The following is a 17360-nucleotide window of genomic DNA, read 5'->3' on the forward strand; positions in this document are numbered from 1 at the left end:
AGGAGGTACTTTGCAAACTCAGATTCTCATACCTATCACCGTGGCCAGCTCGCTCCATTTGGAAACCTGCAAGCTGAAAAAGTAAACTTGTCACTGGAAGCAAGACCACAGTGTCGCATACTATGACATTATGTGTACAGTTTGGATTGAGGAGCTTTGAGTGCTTTGTATTCTGTGGGATAAACACTAACATAATCTTATCAACCAATAATAAACAATATCATGATGACATTTGAAGTTTTAAGGTTTATTGTTAATGAAAATTAATTAATGCATTGAAAATGTTATAAACATAATAAATGACAACAGGAGAAGCAGATGAAACTGATCTTTCCATCAGAGAAAGGATATGTACATGAAAGAAGACAATCAGTCATCAGCAATATGCATTGAGAGCTGTCGCCGAGGTGGTAATTTCATTACAAAGTACACAAACAATGTTTACCACCACGCAAGTCTTAAAATTGCTTAGGCCTTCATCAGTTAATGAAGACAATACAGTACCATGGTTTCAGCAAAAGTAAAAGCATCAATAAAATACATACATATATCATTATAGACGGTTATGCCCTTCATCGTTCAGTCTACAATCCTCTGTGAGTTAACTATGTCTCCTCAAAGCCCTCTTTTTGCAACTAGCTCTGTGGTTTTGTTTAGTTCTACACCTCTGACCTTTAAGTGGAGGTGGTGATTATTGTTTTAAGAAGAAGTACAACTAAGCAACCATCCTCTAAATAACCCTTATCAGAGAGAAAAAATGGAAGGGATCTGACACTTCAAAAAGTTAAGATATCGGCCGAAGGAAGACAAAGGCCATGAAGGGCATGAAAATGAAAGACTCCCTAGGATTCGCAACCTAGTACCATTGGGGTCGAAAAGAACAAGAGTTGACCAAGAGTGGTCATATAGAATAGGTGAAAGTGAGGAGCCTGGCACAAGTAAGTGGATGCATTGGCAGTACTCATCTAAAGGCCCCGTGGTCGCCAACCCACGCTACCAAGTTTGGAGCCCCTTGAGCCGCTTTTAGTTGTCTCTTACGACAGACAAGAGATACTGTGGGTGTTATCTACCCCCCACCTTCCACCCCAAAAGTGGATCAGACCTTTAAATCCCTGAAAACTCTGTCCAATTATCATTGTCTTGGTCTTACCCTACTCCTCTTACCCTCCATGACCAAGTCCATTATTCTCCTAGGAATCATTGTCATCCATTAGTGGGGTGGGGGCAATAGAACAACAGCCATGATATCCCCTGTCTGTCATGAGAGATGACTAAAAGGGGCTCTGGGATTGGGAGCGTGGGTTGGCGACCATGAGGCCCTTAGCTAAGTCCTAGCATTGCTTCCACTTACTTGTGCCAGCCTCCTCACTGTCTATACTATCCAACTTCCTGTGGCCAACTCTTGTTCTTTTCCAACTCTGATGGCATTACATATGGAGGTCTAGTGAGTCTTTCATTTTTCTGTCCTTTGTGGCCCTTTTTCTTTCTTTGACAGGTTCCTTCATTTTTTGAAGTGTTGGATCCCTTCCATTCTTTCTCTCTGATTAGTGTTGATATAGAATGGTTGCCTAGTTATACTTCCTGTTAATTAAAACGTAACCACCACCACTCATCCACTAGTCTTACATGACCCCACAACCGAAAGCAGGTCGTACATCAAGTTAATTCCTAACTTGTCTTTCTCCCCTAGTTCTGAATAACCTCCTGCACTGGGCCATTTGTTTTTGCATATAGTTGTTCCTATAAAATCCCTTGCTATTTCTACCATTACATACCTGTATGCCACCCATCCTCTTTCTTTATCCTGAATCTACTGGCCGTCTAATCCCTGGAAATTTTTACTAATCATATCCATATGCTCCTTTCTAGTTCCTCATTCTAGAGTTTTTCCACCCTTAACTGTCTGCAGATGGACGTCTTTCGTTATCCTAGGTAAAATTCTGCAAAGAAGAGTGCTAACCTAACCTTACTTACAATAGTCCCAGTGAATTAAAATGCTTTCCTCCGACGGGTTATGGGACCACCGGTAAATTGTATAGTCCTAGCCGTCTAAGTATAAGGAGGGCCATGACTTAGATTATGTCCAAGAAGCCCACTCCTCTTCCATAGCAACTGGTATCCCAACTCTCAAGACCACTTGTTAGAGTCAGTCAACCATTGCCCATGGTTCACGAACTAGGATGTGACTATAGGAACCCACACCATGAACCCATACAGTATATACAGATAATATTTACAACCACACAAGTCTTAAAATTCCTCAGCCTACATATGACAATGTGTAACCTAATCAACGAAGGACAAACAGTGTACAATAGGCTATACACAGATAATGCTTACAACTATACAAGTCTTAAAACTAAATTACCTAGGCCAGCATAGGGCATAGCAAACCCAGTCGACCAATGAAGAAAATATCTTGGTGCCAGCAAACAGGACAAGCAGTCATACAGTCTATACAACTGCATAAGTCTTAAAACTACCTAGGTCTGCATACAGCTAACTTGATAATAAATTCTAGCAAAATGAACATGGTTAACAAACACAATTGTTACTGGGATTTGAATTTTTTTTAAACCTTTTTTGTCATGTCCAGCTGAATACTTTCCCTTGACCAAATTTTTACATTTTACATTTAAATGAGAAATGGAATAGCTGCCTGCAAAATTACATTTTCCTACAAAAAGAGTTGGCTGGCCTAGAGAATACACCTTTAAAACTATCTTCTAATGCTTCTGTATGACCATATTTGTCTAAAAATATATACAATTGGTAATGTATATGAAGCAGAAAATATTTCAGTCGTTCACTGGCATACTGCAAGTTAGTTGATGAACTGTTTTATTTGAAAGATGTAAATAAATGGCTTTGTCAAGTTAGGTGAATATAATTTCCCTTCAACACTTATTATTTATACCTAAAACTTTCAATATATATCCTCCTACGTATGTCACAGCTTGATTTTCCTCCAACAGTTCAAAGTGGGATTCACTGCGGTGTTTTCCCTAAGACCTTTTTAATGGGTGGGCCACCCTGCCGTTTTTGCAGACCGCCTGGCTAACATAACCAAGATGTGTGGTAGTAACATAATATTTTGAGTCATTGGGTGCTACAAATTAAAATGTAAATACTGTAAAACTGTTTGTTTAAATGAGAAATCATTATTTTCAGCGTAATTGCATCAATTATATCTGCATTTAAAGGTTTAGCTTGACTATCATGTAGTATTGTGTGCGAGCGGTGTCTGGATTAGCGTCAAATCTCATGCGAACACTCGATGTCTTAAACCTGTACAGTATTCCACGGCAAGAGAGTGGTGAGCCCCAGTGTTACATGATTGTGAAAGAGCAGTAGAACACTAGAAGTTTATAATACTCTGTTTTGTTTGTGATAGCACTAAAATAGTTCACTTTTGCCTGATATTATCTGATATTGTCTGATATTATTGTTAATGCCCTGAGGGGGATAGTCTACATTGAAATTTTATCATTTTTCACGTAGTATTCCCTGCCCAGCTGCTCATTCCATCACCCGGCTGACAAATTTTCTGGGGAGAACACTGCATTGGTCTGACTTAGACAGTAATTTATGCCTTCAGGATCAACAGAGCTAGTGCCACTTAGGTACTCCTGGATTGTCATCATCAGCACTTTTCAAAAACTGACATAAATTGCTAACTGGAAAACAATCATCACTCTCACAGTTACTCATTGTCTTCAAGGGCAAAGCCATATTATTTCCAATACAGGTTTTTAGAGGTGCTACAAACTGAAAACATGTAGGATTTGTATTGGAAATGCCGTGCTGTCACATGCAACAAAAATGCATTCTCTAAGGGGTCTTGATACCTAAATCCTACTTTCTTCAACCTGTTCCACAAAAACATAACAGATCTTATAGTAAAATTCCACCCATCAATGAAACTGAACGTGCATGTCTTATCTCTACCAGTTTTAAGGTCTATTAGGTATTTTCCAAGTACCTATCTCTTTCAGAATGTTCCAAAACTCAGTGTGTGGAGAATTTTCTGAAAGGGCACATCTATACATCTTACTTTCATGGGCATTCTGGTTACAGCTGTTCAAAGAATCCAGAAGGTTGTCAATTGTTTCTACAAATTCTGCTGTGTATATACAGTAGCTTCTGAGGGCAACACTTTGAGTAGCTACATATGTTTCAGTTACATCTGCCACAGTATGGTTTGACTGTGCAGCAGCAACTTTATCTTTCATTCTTACATAGCTATCCTGGAAGTTCAAATGTTGTTTTCTCAATCTGGGCAAAGTTTTAAATCTTTTCTCTTGGTCTATATTGAATACCCTCTCAATGTGATCATTAACCTGAATCTTATTTTCAATTAAAACACTTATGGTATGTTACAGAAGATGGGGAACATCATATCTGACAACAATTGGTTCATTATTCATATGAAAATGGAATGGACTGAGTCTATCTAAATTAGCTTGACAGTGCTTTCTGATTTGTTGAGCCTTGGTCACAAATTGTGCAAACAACTTTCAACCCTTTACTTATAATAAATACAGTCAGCTGTTGTAAGGCTACATTACTTGCTGGTACTGAATTTGTAGTGAAATAACCGGCAATTATTTGTTTCCAAGTTCTGGGAATACCTCTTAACATGAAAAAATGAGTGATTTGCTAGATCGGGTGACCTTCCTAAAGGACCAAGATCTTCATACTCACATATACGTTGTTTATTAGCCTCACAATATAACCCCTTTTCTAGTGACATTTCATCAAATTTGATGAAATAGGAGGCCACAGTATTTGTTAATATCAGACACTTTAGAACCTCTACTCTCAGCCCTTCAACTATGGAAGGATTAAGACCAGTGTCAACAGGTATTTGAGATAGTAAAGACTTCAAAAGCCTGACAAAGGGAAGATTAAATTTGAGTAGCCAAATATCGATATAAGCGAGGCCCACATTTATAAATTGAAAGTGCCATAACCTTATCCCAAACATTGCACTGCAAACTGGATGGAGCTTTGTTAGCATTCTGTAACTGTGCACTGATAAATGATTTACTGACCTCATTTCAACTTTCCTCAATAAATTGGAATTTCTTGGCTTCGTACAGATCTTTCAACTCTTTTAATTCCTCTCTATCACCTTTTAACACTTTTCTCATACTTTGCTAGCTTTGCAATTGTGTTTCTATGAATGGTGTACATTCTTGGCTTTTTAGCTGTCAAATCAGATTTTTAAATTTTTTTTATTGTCTCTGTTATGGGTGAAGACAAAAAATGACACCTTCATCCATTCCAGTTTGTGTGTTTTCTCCAATTTGTCTCTTCAACATCACTTAATACTGAAAGATCTAGGTTACAATTTACAAATCCTGTTTGTGAAATTAATGAAATTTCATTTAGGCCTCCATTTCTATTTTCTGCAATGCTATTACTTTACACAGGCATCTCTAAATTACAGGGATTATAGGGGATAATTTCTAGATGTTTGATATGAACATGAAGTTGGAATTCAAGATGATAGATTGGGGCAAATATTCATTTTCAGGACGAGGAGTAAGTGATTGGAATAAATTATCAAGAGAAATGTTCAATAAATTTCCAAGTTCATTGAAAATATTTAAGAAAAAGCTAGGTAAACAATTATAAATAAATGTAAAAATGAGGTAAACAATTGATAGGGAATCTGCCAACTGGGCGACCGCCCTAAATGCAGATCATTGATTGCTTGATTGATTGATCAACATCATAATTTAATCGGTGCCTTGTATACCGGTAGTTAACAAAGTCCTTCTCAAGAAAATGATCTTCACAAACATAAAAACTGAAACAATTTACACCATCATTCACATGACACACATGCTTCCACTGCTTCAGAGCATTCTTCTTTGTTTCCTTAGGAAATTTATAAAAATGCTTGTTCTTGATGTTGAGGTTGCCAGTCATATCAATATAATAGCCACTTGTACATGCTAGAAACTTGCAGGAGTACCTACTTTAACCTCAAGGTGTTACCTCTCTGAAATAAAGAAAATCATATTTGAAAAGAAAGTTTCAAAACTGAAACCAAAGAAATGGAAGGATGAAAAATTATAATTCAATACACTATTTACTAGTACATTTCCATAACCCACCTTCACTGTGTTTAGCATTTTTTGGCAGAAAATAACATCTCACAGCATTCATATTCTGATTACATGTAGCTTACAATGAAATACCAAAACAACAGAACTCATACATATAGCAAAACTTGGACATTAAGCGTATCTGGAAAATTTAACAGGCTCCTTCTTCGTCGCAACTTCTTCTCATAACTATAGTATTAAACCGTACAGAACTCATTCGTCATTTTCCAATTTATGAATCTGATTACGAGCATAGGCCATGAGGCCAAGCCAGCCAATCAAGACACAACTCTTCCCCTTGCAGTGCTTCCAAGTGGCATGGCCTTGAAGTACTGCCTGTTGTACTTTTGCCATATCTCATCTTCACCCCCATGGTATTACTTGAGCTTTGCTTTCAGCTTCTGGAATAAATAACAGAACGTTTTGTAGACTCCCATCATCTAGAGAGGAGTCCATAAAAATGTAGACGCTCTTTGATAGTCAATATTAATGGAACAAAATGACTTACTGTTACAATACTTGCACATGGGGAACATTATTTTGTGTGTTCAAAGTGACCCTCATTAACAACCAAGCAATGTTGATACTGCTGACCGAACTACAGCTGTCAGTGTTGCTAGTGTGATAGCAGCACAGGACGCCTCGATGCTTTATCGTAGCTCGTTCAGTGTAGCTGACTTCTGTCAATAAACTTCATTTTTAAGGTCCCCATAGATAGAAATAAAGAGGTGTAAGGTCTGGAGACTGTGATGGGTACTCAGCAGCTCCTCTTCGACCTATCCATCGTCCAGGTAGATTTTCATCCTAGTGGGCTCTGACATCTCTGTGATAGTGAGGCGGAGTGCCATCTTTTTGTAGGTAATATCTTTCATTTCCAAACACCTCTCGGATGGCAGGTAAAATTGATGTTTGCAGCATCTGAAGATACACCTCATCAGTTACGGTACCTTCAAAGAAGAATGGGCTAATCAAACTGTGCAATGACGGACCACACCACACATTAACACCAGGTAAATTAACATGTTTGTCCACATGAACGTGAGGATTTTCAGGAGCCCAGTACACGCAGTTGTTGCGGTTGACAGTACCATTCCGTTTGAATTGTGCCTCCTCAGACCACATAGCCATCCCTGCAAACCATTCATCCTCACGAAGCCTGTATTCAAATCACTCTCATTACTCCATCCTTCGATCCGGATTGTCGTCATTCATAGTGTGCAGTGATCTTGGATTGTACACTTTCCACTTCGCAGCCTTCAGAATTCATCGTATGATTGATCGGCTTACCCCACTTTCACGTGCACCCTGATTCACAGATTTTTGAAGTGACCTAGTAAAATGTTGCAACACCGCAGTGCTGGAAGCTGGACTTGATGTTTTTGGTCGTCCAGACCTTTCCTTATGCACATCCTGAACAGTACCGTCGGCTTCAAATTTATCCTGAATATGATAAAACGTTGTACGTATTGGTAGCTAGAGTTCCATACACATTACAAAATTGCCGTTGTACCTCCATGTTTTCGTACTTCCAGTACCACTTCAACACTGCCTTGCGTTGCTCAAACAACAATCTTACTTCATTCATTGCTGCACTGTCATCTGCTGGAAAATGTGCGCCAAGATTGTTGCGGCATTCACTTGACCATCATCTATTGAGAAAACAATGGACTATGCTAGTGCGCAAGAATTTCAACGATATGTCATTTTGTTCCAAAGATATTAACTATCAAAGAGCATCTACATTTTTCTGGACCCCTCTGTATAGCTAGCGTTCATCTGTGATGTAAATAACATGGCAGAACAACTACTATTGTGATTTCAGATCAGATTTACTAATGTGGCCTTTTGTAGCTGTACGTGTGGAAATGAGATTCTTTAGAACTGTGAATCAAACTACTAGAAAGGACAACATCAGAAATGAAGTAAATAGTAAATAGGCTAGTTTTTGTAATTGCAACAGTAATGCCATCAAGCGGAGGTGAGAGTAGCAGCAGAAGAGATGGAACACATCTGAACTAACAACAGTACTTGGCCAGTATAACGTTGTTGTTGATCAGTTTTAGTAGCGTAGGCCACTGTAGGCCATCACATTTCATTTCCTTGTGGCTTGGCAATATGAGGACATTCAAGGCCTAGGTTTTCAACCCCCTCCCATGATTTCATTTTCCCTTGTTCTGAGAATGATTGTTCCTTCACATTTTCTTCCCTCATTTTAATAGTCATTGTCATCTTCCTGGGGCCTGTTCCACGAACGAACTTTGCAACTTTTCAACTTTGCACTTTTCACTTTTCAATTCTTGCAAAGTGCAAAGTCTTTCTGTTCCACCATGATCTAGGTCGTACTTTTCAATTTCTTCGCAATGTGAAAAGTCTTTGCAAATGAGTGATCCAATCGAGTTTATTCCATGAGCAAACTATATAGGCCCAATTCTGTATGATTTTAATGCTTTACTTTTTGTGGCGAACTTGACGGTATAATTGTGGTACCGTTTAAGATTTTATCGTAGGAAAGAAAGGTTAGTATTACAAGAAGCTGGGTGTGCTGGAAGTTGTCAAGGAGAAACGTGACATCCTTTTTGACAACTTTAAAGATAACCTCTCAAATGATGACTCACATCAGTGTTAATGAGAGTACCGTCACACATCCACACATAGAAGGAAATTCACTCTTCATTAGAAATCCCGTCGCTATATTATGTGGATTATCAGGCCAACATACTGTTAGGAAATATTACATTTACTATAACATCTACGACTTTGGTAATAGTTCTGCAAATAATGATTGGTGCTACACTGTGCAGCTGGGCACCATTTACTAACCAATGTATATAAGCATATAAGAATTTCTTCTTTTTCGGGAAGGAATTGACTTCTTTTTGTTGCATGTTTCATTAAATGACCGATCATTTCAAGAATATAGTCAGCCTGTGTTGGGTTAATACGAAATCATTCGCAAAAGTCTGTCGAAGTGAGGTTATGAAAATTAATCTCGTCTTTGTACGTTCTCTTATTGGATTCTTCATCACTGTCCTCACTTGATGCTAACAAAAGCTCATGTCGTAACATGTTTATATCACTAAACAAAATTCTACGCCGAGAAACTAGTGTACATACTTGTTAATTAACAGATGAAAAGGGAATCATCTCTTTGGAAGATTTGTGAAAACTTTTCACTTCATTTCTTTGCACTTTGCATTTCTGTACCAATGGAGGAACATAACAGGCTTGAAAAGTGAAAAGATTCCTAATTTTTTACTTTTCACTTTTCACTTTGCAATATAAATCTGAAAAGTGATGGTGGAACAAAATCTGAACTGAAAAGTGCAAAGTGTAAAGTGAAAAGTTGCAAAGTTCGTTCGTGGAACAGGCCCCTGACCACTTGGGGCTAATGGCCACGCAGTTTTGCATCTTATGAAAACAATCATGACAACAAACACAATCGCCAGTTTGTTCGTGACAACAGAATAATATTTGTACACCAGTGGTGCTAACTGTTAATGGACTTAGCAATAAAAATCAATGTCATCTTAACTCGTATGTAAAAAATTCTTATAAGGCATAAAAGATTAGATTGGAAAATTATTTTTCCATGACTTTTAATATGTTGTTTTGCAGAACAAATAATATTAATGGAGAAATCTGGTATTTCTTGTTTTAACTTAATATTGTTACAACTTTGTATATTGATACAATCGGATAATATATAGCATAGTGCACATCCCGGCTCTGTCTGAACTTAAATATTGTAGCGGGTTATCAGGGTCCTTAAAACTATCACTACTCAGAGAGGTAGCATGTTTTTCCTGTCAGCTACATTTATTTAACCACTATTTACAGTTATTGACAAGTTCACTCACAGTTCGAGTTTTTCTCTTCAGTTTCTGCTGACAAACGTGGTCAAAGACACTCTCTGGCATGCCAAACTCTGCTCCCTATATGGTCTTTCACAGCCTTTCACTTTGCAATTCTCCACATTTTGCATAATTAAGACAGCCTTATTCCTTGAAGACACATTAATATGCAGGAGATTCTCACATTTCGATTTCTGGATCATACTTTGTGCATTCTCCATTGTTGATCAGCTTCTAGCTTTTTCTAAAGAGCTTCCTTATTTCGAATCTCTACAATTCAATACTTGCTCGCTGCTGGCTCTGCACAAATTGTTGCAGCTTTATTATTGTCTTGTCAACCCTTCTCACTCTTGGCCTTCATTGTCTCAGTATTGAGTTTCAAGAAAGCATTTTAAGCTGTTTCTCCCAGATTTTGATAACTTAATAGCAAATACCGTATGTAATGGGACTTTCAGACTTTGAGATATGCAAGTAATATATCCCAGTAATAGAAATGTTCAGGTCAACAAATGACTTTGCTCTAAATATGTAAATGGAAGAATTCCCTCCCACTTACTGAATGTAGGATTAAACTGCCATGAAAATGACAAGAATTTGGTGTATGTTCTTTTGGTAAACTGTTAACATCGTGCAGGTTGATGAGAGATGATGACATTAACTTGGAATGCTTATTCATTATTTATACTTATCATGACTTTTCACACTCATCCTCTTGATTTGGGAAACTCGAGAAGTACCTGACGACTTGAAGAATGCTACCATCATCACTATCATCAAGAAAGGCGATCGTAGTGTATGTGGGAACTACCGTGGTATATCGCTTTTGTCAATTGCAGGTAAAATTCTCGCAAGAATTATATTAAGCCGGCTCCGAGTTATCTCAGAGAGGATTTTTCCTGAGTCTCAGTGTGGTTTTCGAACCTCCAGAGGCACAACAGATATGATCTTCTGTGCTAGACAACTCCAGGAAAAATGCAGAGAACAACAGCAGCCTCTGTATTTAGTTTTCTGTGATCTGGAAAAAGCCTTTTATTCAGTACCAAGATCTGCTATGTGGAAAATATTGAGACATTTTGGATGTCCTGAACGTTATGTGGAATTGGTTCAAGCTCTTCATGATGGCATGTCTGGACAGTTCTTCATGGTAACTCATTATCAGATTCGTTCCCAATCACTCATGGATTGAAACAAGGCTGTGCGCTTGCTCCTACACTCTTTGCACTATACATGGCTGCCATGCTGCATGAATCATCTGCAAACAACTTAGGCATGGAGATAAAATTTCGTTTTGATGGAGGCCTTTTCAATCTGGCAAGACTTCGCTCACAAAGACGTACTCTGGTCACGCGGATGACAGAATGACACTGCATCTCCTGCTCTAACACCTGCAAAACTACAACAGTCAGTCAACTGCTTTAAAACTGCATGTGATCGCTTTGGTCTTGCCATTAATGTGAAGAAAATGAAGGTACCTGCACAACCTGCCCCAGGATTAACACTTCGTGAGTTCAGTATTTCCATCTTAGACACAACACTGGAACAGGTTGATCACTTTTCGTATCTTGGACGCATCTTGTCTAAACAGTGTACCTGTGAACAAGACGTTGATAAAAGAATTGGGGCTGCTCATGCAGCATTCGGACAGTTAATGCACAGAGTCTTCATGAATGACGACCTAAAACTGCATACCAAACTCATGGTGTACAAAGCTGTTATCATTTCCACGCTGCTGTATGGCTGTGAAACTTGGACACACTATCGCTGTGATATAAAAAAACTTGAGCGCTTCCACAAACAGAAAATGAGATTCGTCTTAAATATTATCTGGGAGGACTATGTGACCAACACAGCAGTTCTCGACAAAGCGCAGCTAAATAGCATTGAGGCAACAATCATCACTCGTCAGCTGAGATGGTTAAGCCATATTCACCGCATGGGTGATACCTGGCTTCCCCGCCAAATTCTTTATGGTGAACTCTTTATGGGGAATTCCTCAAGGCAGTATTATTGGACCTTTATGTTTTCTTATATATATAAATGATATGAGTAAAGAATTGAAATCAGAGGTAAGGCTTTTTGCAGATGATGTTATTCTGTATAGAGTAATAAATAAGTTGCAAGATTGTGAGCAACTGCGACGTGACCTCGATAATGTTGTGAGATGGACAAAGGGCAATGGTATGTTGATAAACAGGGTTAAAAGTCAGGTTGTGAGTTTCACAAATAGGAAAAGTCCTCTCAGTTTCAATTACTGCATTGATGGGGTGAAAGTTCCTTTTGGGGATCATTGTAAGTACTTAGGTGTTAATATAAGGAAAGATCTTCATTGGGGTAATCACATAAACAGGATTGTAAATAAAGGGTACAGATCTCTGCACATGGTTATGAGGGTGTTTAGGGGTTGTAGTAAGGATGTAAAGGAGAGGGCATATAAATCTCTGATAAGACCCCAACTAGAGTATGGTTCCAGTGTATGGGACCCTCACCAGAATTACCTGATTCCAGAACTGGAAAAAATCCAAAGAAAAGCAGCTCGATTTGTTCTGGGTGATTTCCAACAAAAGAGTAGCGTTACAAAAATGTTGCAAAGTTTGGGGTGGGAAGAATTGGGAGAAAGAAGACGAGCTGCTCGACTAAGTGGTATGCTATACCAATATAAATGGTCCGTTATTGGACATTATAAATTTTCCAGTTAACTCATTCCTGGTTGCCAGCGTTTTGCCCCCGTGTGCTAGGTTGGTTTCATCAGTTGGTACCTAGCACACCTACCAAGATGCATGGCTAGTGCATACCGTGGAGGCCACTGTGTAGGCTACGTGAAGCCACCGGCAGTGCCAATGCACTATGAGAGACTTTGTCTCACTACCAGAAATTGCTGCCTGCTTGGCCATCAGATGATATAGATGTTGATTCTCATAGGGAATCTGAAATATTTGTCCCGAATGAGTAAATTTATAATACCAATATAAATGGTCCGTTATTGGACATTATAGCACACAGGGGCGAAACGCTGGCAACCAGGAATGAGTTAGCTGGAAAATTTATAATGTCCAATAATGGACCATTTATATTGGTATTATAAATTTACTCATTTGGGACAAATATTTCAGATTCCCTATGGGAATCAACATCTAGATCATAAGTGGTATGTTCCGAGCTGTCAACGGAAAGATGGCGTGGAATGACATTTGTAGACAAATAAGTTTGAGTGGCGTCTTTAAAAGTAGGAAAGATCACAATATGAAGATAAAGTTGGAATTCAAGAGGACAAACTGGGGCAAATATTCATTTATAGGAAGGGGAGTTAGGGATTGGAATAACTTACCAAGGGAGATGGTCAATAAATTTCCAATTTCTTTGAAATCATTTAATAAAAGGCTAGGGAAACAACAGATAGGGAATCTGCCACCTTTGGCTACTGCCCTAAATGCAGATCAGTATTGATTGGTTGATTGATTGATTTGCTCTGGCAGTAGACCTCACGGAGCCCCACTTAAGCATTTTAAGGACCAGCTGAAGCACATCATGAAGACAACTGGTATAGATATACAGATGTGGGAAGAATGTGCTGTGGACCGCTCTCTGTGGCAGAACACTACATCCACCGCTGCCAACTTGTTTGAAAGAGAACGCCACTGACATCAAGAGGCCAAGCGACAAGCAGGAAAACTCTGTCAATTACAAATCGCCCTCCTGCATCCATTGATTGTGTGGGCGTATATTTTATGCCAGGATTAGTATGTTTAGTCATCGTAAACACATCCATAAACTGAGTTGAACTGGCCAATGTATGCAGGAAGAAGTTATATATACTCGGATCGTGTTTCAGCCGACGACTTATGATAAGTGTTGCAAATGTATTGTAAAAAATATTGTAACTTGTATAATTAGTATAATTTTTTATTTTGTATGTTGACTGGGCGATCATGTTTTCATTGTTGATCCTATGAAAAATATCTGGGTATTTTGGGAACTAAATGTGTTTCTTTTAGATAATAGTCTGATTTTTAAAAGGAAACAAACCAATCCCATTATGCTGCAGCCCTGATGGGTCTTGGGCCTACCAAGTGACTGTTGCTCAACCTGATGGGGTGTAGATTACAAGATGATGCATGGTTAGTACAATGAATCCTCTCAGCCATTATTCTTCACTTTCTAGACTTGGGTCACCTTCTCACTGTTAGATAGCTTCTAAGTTGTAATCACATAGGCTGAGTGGACCTCGAATCAAGCCTCAGGTCCAGGTAAAAAATCCCTGACCAGCTGGGAATCTAATCCAGGGTCTCTAGGTGAGGGACAGTCATGCTTCCCCTAGACTACAGGGCTGGCAATTTTATTAAGTAATTCGTCTCATTTCTTTTATATAAGACAGTATCATTTGTTTGTTTTGCAAATGGTAATTTATGAAGTTCATTGCAGTAACAGATGATTTATTGCCATGTTGTGAAAATTTCTTGTACCATCACTAGAGGTAACTATTGGCTCTATGGCTCTCCCAGCGAGCACAGTAAGATGGTAATTATGGCAGTTGAATAAAATGCTATTTGTGTAGTCCTAGTCTCTGTGTGAATCAGTTATAACTATGCAGCATTCGTTATTTCTTAGATGTGGAACTGATTCAGGTTATCCATGGATGATGGCAGACAATTTGATATTATACAGGATTTTTGTGTAAACACAAGAACACAGGACACTTTCACCATTATCACTTGTTTGGTTACAGTTTGATTCTACAAAGTTCACTCTCCATGAAAAATCCTCATTTGTTATCTATTGTTCTCCGATGCCTGCCATTTTACAGGTACTAAAAGATGCAGTGTTATTGCTGTGTAGTCTGTGACAAATGACACAGCCCATATATGTAGCAAGAACTTGAATTGTCTCTCTGTGTTTCCCTAAGACAGGTCTTGTTGAGCTTTTATCGGGTATGGCTGAAATCGTTTTTAGTATCCTTGTATGTGGTATTGTCTCCCTAACATTGTCAGCTCAAAATTTATATCTAGCCAGGAATAATATGCATTTTGCCTGGGAAGAAATTTTATTAAAATAACTAGCTCCAGTACTTGTCGTTCGCACCATGCATAGCATGTGCATGATTACATTTTTGTCCACTCCTGCATTGTTCCCCAGATTCTGAGGCACATAAGTGAGTATGCCTCATAATCACCACCACCACCACCACTCTTTATCAGTGGCTTGTTGTGACATACTCACTTCCTTGCTCTCTCTCGGACATTTGCAGGTTCATATTTATTTTCATTGTTGCTGATCTTGATTTGATCTTCCAGTATAAAGGCGACTTGCCATAACAGTGGGACTTGCCGGTATAAAGAAAAGCAAAGTGTCTGGTTAATATTTGAGAAAGTACTGACGGTGTACAAAGCCTCTAAAATTTTGCCAAAACTATCTGCATGGCAGCTCTCTTTACAGTCTATGGAGATAGTTACCGGTTCTTGGACTTCGATAGGTACAGTAGAAGTTCACTATAATCTATCAGCTTCATTGTCCATATTGATGGTTTGAGCGCACAAGTATAAAAACTGAGAGTTTTCCACCTAATCAATACTTTATTATATATCTAAAATATTTCAATCATATTAAAACACAGTACCAGTTTCGACCTGTTGATTAGGTCATCGTCAGCTACTGATGAACCTGCTTATTCAGTAATGATTGTACAGTGTAAAACATTACTTAGACTAAACATAAATGCCACCTATTCCAATAAAATATAATGCTGTAATGCTAAAATATAAAACACGGTACAGTTCTTGAAGTCTAAAATCCTTGTGTCATGTGAATGCCATGCTTTCCATTAAAATATTATGCTATAATGTTAAAATCAGGCTGCGGTTCTTAAAGTCTAAAGAGTCTGACATCCTTGTGTCAAGTTTAAATATCTTGTGCTGTAATGCCAATGTTACATCCAACAGTTGTACAAGGTAAAGTCAAAAGTGCATTGTTGGGCCGCAAATATGCGGAAAAACGTTATATTCAGTAGTATATGGGGTTCTGTTCTTGTTTTATAGGTTCTTGTGCTCATCCTCAGTCCATTATTCTGCTGATAAACAAGCCCATATACTAGTGAACATAACGTTTTTCTGCATATTTGCAGCCCATCAATGCACTGTTGATTTTACCTTGTACGACTGTTGGATATAATGTTGGCATTACAGCACAAGACATTTAAAGTTGACACAAGGATGTCAGAGCCTTTTTCGACTTTAAGAACTGTACCCTGATTTTAACATTTTAGCATAATATTTTAAGGGAACGCGTGGCATTCACATGACACAAGGATTTAGACTTCAAGAGCTGTACCCTGTTTTATATTTTTACATTATAGCGTTATATTTTATTGGAATGTGTGGCATTCATGTTTAGTTTAAGTAATGTTTTACATTGTACAATCAGCAGCTGATGATGACCTAATTAACAGGTCAAAACCGGTACTGTGTTTTAATGTGATTGAAATATTTTAGATATATAACAAAGTATTAAGTGGAAAACTCTCATTCTTTATACTTGTGAAGTCCACTATAACGAATACAGCATACAACAAGAACCCCATTATAACGACACTTTTTGTCTGTCCCTTCAAAATTATTATATTAAACTGTGTATTATCCTTCAGTTACAGTGAGAGCTCTATCACGGACGCGTCCGTTATTACGAGCGATTAAGTGTGCGTGATCTTTTTCCATTGCTGACATTAAGCACCCAGCGATTATATTGCATGCGATTGATCATCTTCGGTATCATTTCCTTGCTGTGTCTAGTTGCGAGCTCTCTCGTCGATATTCGAAGGTGATGTCGCAGTCATTGACCCGTTGACTGCTGTTCCGTAAAGAAAAATGAGAATGAAAGAGGAGAACATGTTTTTGTAATAAATGTGTAAATGTGTCCGATAGAAGTTGTTGACTCTTAAAACTAAAAGCTGAAGTAAACAATCACTTAATTTTAATACTAAACATTGCAATTAAGTAAGAATGAGATACATCAAGGTATGGCAGAGTGCATCATTGATTTCAGAGGTTAGGTTTATACTTTCTCGCGGCTGGTTAAATTTCAAAAAGGCTATTGTGTAAATTTATAGCGAGAAAGTTATCATTTCTCTACTGGCGCTTGAAATAAGTTTTCAAGATGCATATAGTACAGTTAGGTTAGGTGACGCTGTTTGAATAACAAAACTGAAGCATTTGCCACAAAATGCGAGCTTCAGTATAATTCTCTCGGTGTGTGCACTTTCGAGCTCTCTCGTCGACATTCGAAGGCGATGTTGGAGTTGATCAGTAATACCCATCTAACGCTGTTCCGTAAAAAAAAAAAAAAAAAAAAAAAAATGAAAAGGAGAACATTTTTTCGTAACAAATGCGTAAATAACTTGGTTGAT

At 38.2% G+C, this 17360-nt stretch overlaps 1 protein-coding gene and 1 pseudogene across 2 annotated transcripts in view; one reads left to right on the top strand and one right to left on the bottom strand.

The window, feature by feature from the left end:
- MED27 (mediator complex subunit 27) overlaps positions 1-17360 on the top strand; it is a 102018-nt gene that overhangs the window by 82637 nt on the left and 2021 nt on the right. The gene's annotated exons all lie outside the window — the stretch shown is intronic.
- Positions 2668-4232, bottom strand: LOC137496998 (uncharacterized; annotated as a pseudogene).

This window comes from Anabrus simplex, chromosome 1 (genome assembly GCF_040414725.1).
Source record: "Anabrus simplex isolate iqAnaSimp1 chromosome 1, ASM4041472v1, whole genome shotgun sequence".
Classification (NCBI taxonomy): domain Eukaryota; kingdom Metazoa; phylum Arthropoda; class Insecta; order Orthoptera; family Tettigoniidae; genus Anabrus; species Anabrus simplex.